The sequence below is a fragment of the Alligator sinensis genome, unplaced genomic scaffold (genome assembly GCF_000455745.1).
Source record: "Alligator sinensis unplaced genomic scaffold, ASM45574v1 scaffold292_1, whole genome shotgun sequence".
Classification (NCBI taxonomy): domain Eukaryota; kingdom Metazoa; phylum Chordata; order Crocodylia; family Alligatoridae; genus Alligator; species Alligator sinensis.
Genome location: NW_005842509.1, coordinates 434,670 through 446,620, shown reverse-complemented (window position 1 = coordinate 446,620; position 11,951 = coordinate 434,670). Strand labels below are relative to the sequence as shown.

Sequence of the window (11,951 nt, the reverse complement as noted above, 5' to 3'; positions counted from 1 at the left end):
CAGGTTGGTGGTTGTGGTTGTGAAGGGAAGCAAAACATATAGGTATTTAGAATTCACTTTATGATGATGATAGAAATACTGGTGGGCTTCCAAATTGCTTTAACACTGTAGATATATCAATAACACATTGCCCAACTGATTGCTGTCTCTGTTTCTCACTCTCTCTATATATATAGTGGTCTTTTTTTTTGTAATTGTGGAAGAACATGGATTTTGGGGTATTTTGCAGAATGACTTAGGAATTTTTTTTTAATCAGGGATTTTTCAGTTTTCAAATAGTGAACACTATAATTCCTACTAGGAAGGCCAGTGGCAGTACCCTGCCTGCTCAGAGCTGGCACCTTGGACCCAGCTGGAGGTGGCTGACCTCCTGGGCAATTGCGGCCAGGAGGACATGCTTTGACAGTTCAAACCAGACCACCACACCAGGAACATCTTCCAGGAGATAACTGCTCAGATAGCCAGCTAGGGGCACACATGGTAGTAGTGCTGCACAAAGGCTAACTTCGTAGCCACGGCCCACTAGCAGCTGGCCCAGAGGGGCAGATGCCTCTACTGGCTGTGCAGTTCCCATCCAGGTCTGGCAGGTGCGCAGCAGGTCACAGCTAGGCAGCAGCCTCCACTGCCAGACTGCTGCAGTGGGTAAAGGGCAGTTTCTGCTGTCCTGCTGGCACAAGGGGTAGTGTCCCCAGGTACCAATTGGCTGGGCCCCAGAAGCTCCTGAGAGTGAGTAGCCCTGAGCTACTTGACAGGGAAGCTTTTTGTACTGATGGGGCCAGGACAGGGCAGCTTTTCATACTGCTGAGGACAGCACAGGTGCTGCCCCTGGGCTTTAGCTCCCTCTGGCTGCAGATCCAGGAGGAGCCAGGCAGGGTTATTTTGCCCCAAGTGGCACAATTTGCCCCACACTAAAGTGCATGTCCAGGCACATTTGCCAAGGCAAAAAGCCCCAGCTCAAATTTTCACCGCTTTATTTGAGCTGCTGCAAGCACACATGCCTGCATGTGTGGACATGCCCAAGGAGTTCAGGTTACATGATGCAATTCTGCCATGTGTTAGAGAATTATTCTGTCTCCTTGCATGACGAGACCAATGCAAAACTAGGACTGAAGCCACACATTCTACCTGTTCTGCAAGTGGAAATCTTTTCCATCCAAGGAATGTATTGTTACTTGATAGAATTCACTTGCCAGATGACTGAAATGTATAACCTCCAGAAATGTAGTTAAAACATCAAGAAAGTAAGACTAGTAAATTGAAAATGTTTTCTGAGAAGTTGTATGAAGCTAGCAAAGTACATTAGGCTGGTTTTGCTTCTGTCCTCCTGTTATGCTTTGACACATGCAGACAGGTCACCAATCACTGTTTTACCCACGTCCTCAAATAGTTGGCTGATGCACTTGGAATAAAAAGTGTATAAACAGTGTATACACAATAAATGAAAATCCTGGGCAACTAGAACTCCGAGGTAGATCATTAAATATGACTAGAAGGGATCAGGGTTTTTTACTCAGTGGAATACACTAATAAGGCCAGAAAGCAGCCTTCTCCCTCTGCCACCTTGTATTCAGTCCCAGGATGAGAGGCTTTCCCCCTTCATGTCATATGGGGAAAAAAAAACTTCATCTTGGAATTGAATAAATACAGTATATGCTAGCTATAAAGCCAATCCATTCTAGAACTTTAATGTCTTTTAGTTTTTCAGCCTTTGACAAAGTAACATTGTAATTCCTTTCAGTGAATCCCACAGGGATATCCTGTCATCCCTCCATAAATTGTTAAGCTATATCAAGGCTGTCCCAATGGTGACCCACAGGCTAAAGGCAGCCCACAAGTAGTTAAATCCTGGTCCTTAGTACCAGATATCCTGAAGTGGGATGAGCAGCAGCAATGTTAACTCCCATGGCTATGACAACCACTGTGCCAGTGAGGCCTTGCCACAGAATGTCTGGATTTAGCTCACTGTTGGAGACACCTTTTGGTGACGGGGCAAACGGTACTGGTGCAATCTGAATATGGGGGGTTAACACTGCTGCTGCCCACCCCACTGCTGGAGTGGATTGCTGGGATCACAAGAAGCCCCATAGTCCAGATCCAGCCAACCAGCCAGCCTAAAGGGGTAGGACAGCCCTGAGCTAGATGACAGAAGGTATCGTCTTTAATTAGCAAGGCTTATAGAATCATAGAAAATTAGGGTTGGAAGGGACCTCAGGATGTCATCTAGTCTCCTTGCTCAAAGCAGAACCATCCTCAGCTAGATCATCCCAGTCAAAGCTTTGTCTAGCCAGGTCTTAAAAACCACCAAAGATGGAGATTCCACGATTTCTCTGGGTAACCTGTTCCGGTGCTTTCTTAACTTTGTGATGAGAAAGTTTTTTCCTAATAACTAACCTGAACTTCCCTTGCTGGAACTTGAGACCGATGCTCCTTGTTCTGTTATCTGCCACCACTGAGAGCAGTTTAGTTCCATCCTCTTTGGAACCACCCGTCAGTTAGTTGAAGGCTGCTGTTAAATCTCTGCCTGTCCTCCCCCCAGTCTTCTTTTCTCCAAACTAAATAAACCCAGTTCTCTCAGCCTCTCCTTAGAAGTCATGTGCCCCAGCCCACTAACCATTTTTGTTGGTCTCTGCTGGACTCTCTCCAATTTGTCTACATCCTTTCCATAGTAGGAACATAAAACTCAACCCAGAAAGGACATTTCTACACTGAAGAAAGATCTAGAATTTTTTCCTATTGTTGTTAACACCAGTTTCTAATGCATGGAGGCTCAACTTCTGGGAGTATTGGCATAGACAAGACCATAGCATTTTGTTTTAATAAATTCAGTGTTAGTTGGATTTACTCTATTAGGAAACCTAACTTTACCTGGAACTAAAAATGCGAGTAGCTATTGAAGCACAGGTTAATTTTTTAAAGAGACTAAGTGACTTAGGAGCCAAAGTCACATTTTCAGTTGTTGCTTAGGCTTCTGAGTACCAAGTAATGTTTGAAATTGGATTTATATTTCTAAGTCACTTAGGTGCTTGAAGAAAATCTTACCCACGGCCTTGTTTGGGCTGGGAACACAGGCTACTCATCTATGACAAAGGCTGCCACCAATTGATCCAGCTGTAAATGGTTATCTGCTCAAACAGGGTAGGGAGTCAAATATATACCAGACATGATGCTTCCAATATCACTCCCTTTCATGCTGTTTAGGTGCCTTGGTCCCACTAGCTCTACAGGCTGCCAGGTTCAGTACCTGTATTTGGGGTCCCTGTCCTAGATGAGTCTTAGCAATAACTTTCAACAGACTTGTTTATTAGGGCTGCGCAAAGCTTCAGTTCCTGATTCGATTCGGCAGAGATTCAGCCCAATTCAGTAGCTGAATCGTTGACTCCAAATCGAATCAGAGGACCCTTTCATCTCTCCAAATCAAATTTTTACGTCTTAATTTGACTTTAGATTTTATTTTAGAAAAAAATATTTTTATATCCTTGATTTTGTATTGAACACTAAATATACAGGAAAAACAATTTTTACAATAGCCTCTATAATAATAATTTCCCTAAACCAAATTCATATATGACTTCATAATCACTAACAGCCATCATTATAAAAAGGAAGAAGACAGAGAAGGGATTGTACTCTACAAATAAAAAGTCTATCTATCCAGATCTCCATTCATTATGTGAATAGCCAGATTTATTTGGTAATATCATTTAATGGATTAACTCAGAGGCATAGCAAGCTATTTCAACACCTGGGCAGAGGTAGAGGCTGTGGGAATTAAGATAATCATTAGAGAATAGGAAGTGGCAGAAGGAGACGGAGCTTGGCTGCTGTAGCTGAGGGATGGGCTTGCTGCATAGTGGTGGAGCATCCCAGCTGACCCAGGCTCCCCAGAGCTGCTCCTGGTGCCCTGTTCACTCCCTCTCCTCTCTCAGCTGAAGGTGTTTCATGTGCCACAACCAGTTTGCAGAACTGCCCAGATTTTTCTTTCCTGCATTTGCAGTAAGGCTGCTTCTAGCACCAGCAGAAACTAGAAGGCACTGCACCTCCAAAATGTGAAGTAAGCTGAACTTTAGTAATATCAATTTCTATTTTATATAATCATTTCACTCTGTTGTATTGTAAAATTCACTGCACACTTCTGGTATTTCTAATACTCTTGGACGGAAGATGACAGATTTTACTCAAGACTTTGCACAAGTTAATACAAAGTGAGAGCATCCCTATTCTTTAACATACTGGCTAATGTAAATCAGGTACCTGAATGTCCAAAAATTCCTAGGATGCATCTAATTCAAGTTACTCCAGCGGACCTGAACCCACTATAGATCATGTAGGGACTGAGCCAAAGCTCATTGACTTCAACGGGTCAGGGCCATAGCTGGATTGCAACATTAGTAGGATAATTAACAAACAACATAAAGAATGGCTGGCGTTTGAAAGCCTATGGTGCACATTTCTGCAGAGTGCTGAACATTTGGTGTCACTTTTATCCCAGCAGTGCTCAAAAGTTATCTTTCACAATATTCACATTCTCTCTGGACCTGCAAATGTAGATTTTTGAATAGAGGCATGTCATAGTTAAAATGATGTTTTTTCCTTAAAAGTTGTAATCTCTTTCTATACTACCAATTATAAAAAGGAGATCTGGAATTAATTTAGTAAACATAAATTGCAGTTGGCTTTGAAAGGAATAATTTATGCTCTTGAACTTTCCTAAATATATAGCAAACAGGATGCTGCTGTCTCCCCACATTAAGTTTATACATCTTTCATCTAAATTAGAGCGCTAAATACAAAATCTAGCACTTGGGTTACAAATGTAGCATACCTTCTAGAAGAGACGAGTCCAGATTTCTTTTTTAAATATATCAGCAAGGAAGCATTATGGAGAATAAACAAATTTGTCTTATTTGGCAGTTTGTAATAGTTAACAAAAAAATTACATTGGTTTATAAATTATGTTTCATTTTTCTTTGTAGACTCCAAGCCTAAGGTTTGAAATAGACATTGCCAAATGAAGCAGATTAGCTGTGCCCATTGTCCCACGTGTTGATGCTGTAGGACAATAGTTGACATGCTCGCCCAGAGCTTGAGGGCCCTAGTCCTGAGCTGCCCAGGAATTCCCAGGCAGGATTGGGTCCCTCAAGCCCTGGGATCTCCAGGGCATGTCTCCATAAGTGGTGAATGATGTGGAGGTGCTGCCAGGGCTTGAGGTACACAATCTTGCCTGGAAATTCCTGGGCTGTGCAGGACTGGGCCCCTCAAGTCACTGGAGCACCTGCTTGAGGAGACGGGGTGTGGGGAGGGAGAGGCCAGAGAGCATAGGCTGTTCTGGGCTGCTTTCACTCTTGCGCCATAAAGTAAATAGGCATCCACTGCCAAATAGTGGCACAAATGGTTACCGCCTTCAACACAGCCACACATTTTGGGCATTTAGGGTATTGACATCTGTTTGTTTGGCCTTTGTACTGCCATAAACGTTTTTATGGTGGCACAAAGGCAACAAAAGTCAATGTCTGTTTCCACCATCTACTAGGCCCTTTGTTTATACGGCCACCTAGAGTGGATTAATTAACACTAAGGAAGAGCTCAGTTTTCCGGAAACAGATATACAGAGTGATCTTCGGTTTCAAAGAGCAGGTATACATAAAGCACACTGGGGCTGGGATTAGCACTCAAATTCCTGATTCCTAGTTCTAAATTCAAAAATATATGAAATTGGGAAGATGATGCATTGCTTTATAAGTAGATAGAGGGCCTAAAATCACAGATAGCAAAACCAAAAAACAGAATCCATGTCTAAGTTCTAGTTTTGGATCATAATCACAAGGACAGCTTTCCTGGAAACATATTGTGGACATAAGGGCATGTCTACACTTTGCCCTACAGTGAAATAGTGACTCACTGTGTCACTGAATGGCACCCTCTGGCAATGTAGTGACCACGTGGGTCTACACGTGTGATCGCCAGGTACATCGCCATAGCAGTGCACTCCCCTGGTATAGTGAGCTGCTATGGCAATATAGTAGTGAAGTCTAACCATGCACTGCATGCACGGTGCAGTAACTGCCCATACTGCGCCGTGCTTTAGTACTTCCAGAAGCCATCTGGACCATTTCAGACAAGGATACTCACTCTTCACATAAAGCCACACCTTTTTACAACTAGGAAGCCAATTAGGAATTTAACATCCAAAACAAAAGCCAATGGCAAATAATAACCACATGGGTAGAAGAGTGTTCCTGCCAAACATTGGCCAGATATTCCAGAAGTGCAGATCTAGCTGGAAACAGCACCACTAAGATGACATTCCTGAAAGGAAATAAATCTAAGGTGGGATTCTAGCTTCAGTGAATTTCCAGATATGTTCACATTATATGAACTCATTGGTTGCTTTATCTGCTACAAATTCCACTGACCTTGAAGATCAACAGTCAGCTCAGTTTGAAAGACCAGAGTACTGGACATCATTTATTAAGTATGTATTGATGTAATGCAAGATTGGAGATTAATTCCATTTTTCTCCTTGCAAGCAAAGCTCCATTTCAAAGTGCAGTCAACTTCCAAGACCTTTCTATGAATATATTCATATACGACCTTGTTTGACTATAAAAAGAATATATATTAATTTATTCTTATTAAATCTGTTTTTTTCTTACTCTAAAGAAATAAGATTTTCCATTTTTGACCCATAAATGCCAATGTCTTTTTTTCTTTAAATGCTGTGGCTTTGGAAACATGATCTAATGAATAGATGAAAAACATGCAGTAGCTTTTTACTGCTTTTTAACTGTCATGATGTTTTCAAGATGTTTGTGCCCAAGAAAAACTGTAAAATTTGATAGGCATTAGGACTGCTCTGACAGCCAAGGTCCAAGGTGAGCAGGATGGGAGTAGGGAGAGCTATAGATGCTTTTCTCTAATAAAAGGGGACTTCTTTAAGAATGGGATTCCAGTAGGTGTGTCTTAGCTCTCTTAAAATTCATGGGTTATGAGATGAGTCATTGTGTCTTTAAGACACAAATATATTATATAGCTCTTCCCCAAGTAGAAAATTGATATTGTTCTGATATTTCTTGTGAGCAAGAGAAAGCCTGATGTTTCTCAGCTGAGCAAGTATAGCAGGTATAAGACCTTCTCTAGCACCAGAGTGCTTTCATAGCACCTCATAAGATCCCTTCTGCAAAAAAATAAGTGCTTTCATAGCACCTCATAAGATCCCTTCGGCAAAAAAATCCTCTCTCCCCCCTCTATTTTCCCTATTAGTGTACCCAGGGACAAAGGAAAATAAACACGTTTTTACGATTTTCTCTAAGGTCACAAAGTGAAAACTCCAAACATAAACCAAATTATGAAAAGGCATGTCTGGGAGTTAAAGAATAATAAAACATTATCAGTACATTTCTATCTTTACAAATGAAGCTCTAAACTTACAGTTGTTAGTGTTTCTTTGCTAAAAGTATTTATGATCCATTTGGAAAGCATGTGAAATAGCTGCAGATTTATTTTTGGCTGCAAGTGTTTTGTTTTGTTTTTTACTTAAGAAAGAACTTTAGAATATACTTTTCTCTTAAAGATGATGATTCAGCTCATGACTTGCAAATTTTAAGATTGCTAAAAGACACCTATTGCAATCCCCATTATTAAGGAGCTCCCTTTTTATTGGAAGAATAACATTATTAAACACTCAAGACTCTATCCTATTAACTTGTGATGAGAACCAGTGAGGAGCAAGTTAGTTAAGAACACATAAGGTAAGGATGCTTTTGTTAGATTCACCAGATGAACAAATTCAGAAAGCTTGTGGCTCTGGCATAGTTTTAGCTAATGTTAATGTGCATGTTTCAATTAATGTGTTTTAAACAACACTAATCTCTGAAAGCAGACAAAAAGTCATATTTAAAATACACTAACCCTTAGGTATGGTATGCCTGGCTACTTTGTGGTAAAGTGAAATCAAATGTGAGAATCTGTGATTGGCCTCTTCAGTCACCGACCCACTAATGATTTCCCTGTTTACAGAAATACTGTCATATTTGTATCAAGGGACTGCTAATCAAGGGATGATGAACTTTATCGACAACCGTAAAGTTCATCATTACCAGTGAATGTGTTGCTAAATGAAAGATTTGCACAGAGATCCAATATGAAAACAGTTTTCATGTAGCAACAAAAATGTAGGCATTACTAAATAACTAATTTCTATATTCATCAATCAGCTATCCCTAGTGTATGTCTGTCTCAAATCCGTCTTCCCTCTCTCTTTTTGTGTTTCCTTTGCATTTCTTTTGTTACAGAATATCCCAGTTTCCATGCCTCAAAACAGTCATTTCTGTGCCTTTCCCTCTTCTTAAAATGAACAGTGTTTAACAAGTTAATGTTAGTCCTCAAATATCCCTATTGAGAACTGATGCTCCCATCAGCTTTACAGAGGACAGGAGAGTTCATCCCCCTTAAGTCTTTGTTTCAAGCTTTCTGCAGTTCAAAGTAGACATCGTTGCCTCCATCCACACTAGGTTCATTTTGGGTGGTTATCTCTGGAGCCATGAGACCAGAAATGTGTCTGCAAAATAAGTAAAGTTGAGCTTCTGCAAACCTCAATGTGACCTGCAGCTCACAGAAAGGCATAGGTGAGCTGCATATTTGACATTCCTGGAATATGAAGCAAGGTGAAGTAAATAAAATGAACATCCCTAAATATGGAATTTTCTGAGTTTATCCCATGCTGAGCCCTAACATTTTATTAATAATAAGGTCTATTTGGTGTTCTTTGTCTGTAACACCCATTTGCCTCCTAAAAACAGACTAACAACTGTACTCATTAACGAATGTGTTGGGAGGGGGAGAGAAGAGAAGGGGGGGAATGTACATGTTTTTTTCCTGGATGGGTGCATAATTGCCAGTAACTCTTGAGTATTATGTATGTGTGACAGCTGCCATTTAGCCAATACAGTGAGGACTGAACTGGGGACTCTTAGTGCTGAATGCAAGAGCCTCTGAAGAGGTAAGATCTCAGGAAGGGAATGGATACACACTTACATTCTCTGGGCATAGAGGAAAGTATATATGCATATGCTCATGGAGGGTGAAGTATAACCCAAAATTGAACACAAAAAATGAATGTGTCTAGTATCATCCAAAACATCCAATGCATTCTAGGTCTATTCATTATTTGTACCGAATCCTACTAGGTCAAATTAAAGGTCTGCGTGAGACATCTTGAACTTCTAATTAGGTCTTGTTGTGGTTTGATATTTTTCCTAATTGATATTTAAACAGATTGGTTACACATTCTTTGAACTGCAAGTGAAATGTCAAAATAAAGATGGATACCTGCAGAGCACATAACAGTTTTAGAGTCTGTCTTTATTAGCTGCAGTGCCTGACAAGTTCAAGCAGAGAGACTTCCTGTTCACAAGCTGTTATAAATGTGAAACATGACATCTGACAGCATTTCTTCCATTACTTTTAAATTACAGCTACTTCCACTACAATTCTCTCTTTAAATTTAGGGGACATATTTGATTCTACATCTAATCCTGCAAGTTGCTGGAAGTTAATAATCCTGCAAGTTACTGGGGCATAATTTGGTGCTTTTCAGTTCTACAAGTAATGTGTATGCTTTCTGGTTATGGGGATGTCTTTCAGAAATAGATGTGAGATTGTTTTTTCAACTTCATGATGTCAAAATTCAACGTTTTGGAGAATATGCCTAAAATTCTGGGAAAGTTTGGGGAAAGATGCCAACTAACGTGTGTGTAATTCGTTGACTAATGTTACTGAGAACCATGTAGAATTCTTCACCATGTAATTCTAACATACAGAGCCTATCACTCTTAAATCTCTATCTGCTTTGGAAAGAATCAATGTGATAGTTATTTCTTCCCCTCTAAAAATGAATGCTAGTATCTAGCATTGTTGGATAAACTTCTCTTTTCTGGCCATTGTGTTGGATCATATAACAGAAGGTGACAATTTCTTATGCATCAGGTTAATAAAGAGTCAGGGACTGATCGCATACTGTGAAAGAGGTCATTCCTGTGTACAGAAAGTCACACCAGTCTAAAATGAAAACTAAAGCTTCATGTCAGATGCTGAATTACTCCCCGAATAGTGGAAAATGATCGATTCATATGGCTTCTCATCACTGTCCACCACATGCTTAGTAAATACACATCCATATTTTTGGACTTAGTTTCCAAAAAGTCACTGAGCAGGTTTGTGTCAAAATCCAAGTGAAAAAAGATCCAAAATTGCTGAATTCTATTTCAATGAGTATTTGCAATGACAAGCCATCATCACATGTGTCTGAGACCGGATGGATAGGAATGAGGAGAATAGGAGAGATATAATAAACTAACATTGCCATCAATTTAGGAGCTCTTACCACAAAGTTCAGGAATGTCCTGTGTACCATGAAGCACACAGTGTCCCAGGAATATGATTCTATTATTTTCCTATCTAGGGCTGAATATATGGAATTAAAAGAACAGAAGGATTCCTTCATCCAGCATAATCTTTCTTTCTATCTAGATGAGATCGAGATATAGATCTCCATCTCTATATATCTATACATCTTTTAATTCCATATATTCCATAATTATCGATATAGAGATCTATTGATCAATATGTATTCAGGGAACACATGCTAACATTTGCACCTGTGTTTCCAATCTGGGCGAATTTATATGACCATTATGATTTAGTCATTCATGCAGATGTACATGCCTGTAGTTTTCTTGTTGAGATAAATGGGCTTGTGACACTTTTTACTACTTATATTTTTGTGCACTGATTGTTTTTTGTCTAAAAACTTAATCTAGTTTAGTTAAAACTTAACACATTTAAAATACTGGCTAGTTGCATGCTTGACTTCCTATTTGCACAAGTAATTATTCTCTCTACAGGCACAAGTCAATATGAGTATTCAGAGCTGAGATGCCATGATTATCAATGGATGTTTTTATCTCAGTTTTGCACAGTTTCATAATAAAGGTGTTAAACTCCCTGGTTTAAATGAATGCATCAGGAAGGAACCATGGCGCACACTGTTTTTCCCTATTCTTTGTTGCTCAAAAGCCAGTGGAGTCAAGCCATGGCTCTAAATAGATGACAGAAATTTCACAGTCTCAAATAAGACTACCAGACTACCAAGCATAGACCCTGAGATGGTGCAGAGTCACTTGGAGGAACTGGATGCGTTTAAGTCAGCAGGCCCGGATGATCTCTATCCGAGGGTACTGAAGGCACTGGCTGACGTCATTGCACAACCACTGGCGGGAATATTTGAACACTTGTGCCACACGGGCCAGGTCCCGGAGGACTGGAAAAGGGCCAATGTGGTCCCCATTTTCAAGAAGGGGAGGAAGGAGGACCCAGGCAACTATAGGCCAGTCAGTCTCACCTCCATCCTTGGCAAAGTCTTTGAAAAAATTATCAAGGCTCACATTTGTGAGAGCCCGGTAGGGCAAATTATGCTGAGGGGAAACCAGCACGGGTTCGTAGCAGGTAGATCATGCTTGACTAATCTAGTCTCTTCTTATGACCAGGTCACAAAACACCTGGACGCAGGAGTAGGGGTTGATGTCATTTACTTAGACTTCAGGAAGGCCTTTGATACTGTATCACACACCATACTGGTGAACAAGTTAAGAGGCTGTGACTTGGATGACTACACAGTCTGGTGGGTGGCGAATTGGCTAGAGGGTCGCACCCAGAGAGTCGTAGTGGATGGGTCAGTATCGACCTGGAAGGGTGGGGGCATTGGGGTCCCGTAGGGCTCGGTCCTTGGACCGATACTCTTCAATGTCTTCATCAGCGACTTGGACGAGGGAGTGAAGTGTACTCTGTCCAAGTTTGCGGATGACACAAAACTGTGGGGAGAAGTGGACACACCGGAGGGCAGGGAACAACTACAAGCAGACCTGGACAGGTTGGACATATGGGCGGAAAACAAC

General features: G+C 40.7%; 1 protein-coding gene across 1 annotated transcript in view; it reads right to left on the bottom strand.

Annotated features, from left to right (window-relative positions):
• SCUBE1 (signal peptide, CUB domain and EGF like domain containing 1) overlaps positions 1–11,951 on the bottom strand; it is a 356,000-nt gene that overhangs the window by 304,800 nt on the left and 39,249 nt on the right. The window lies entirely within an intron of this gene.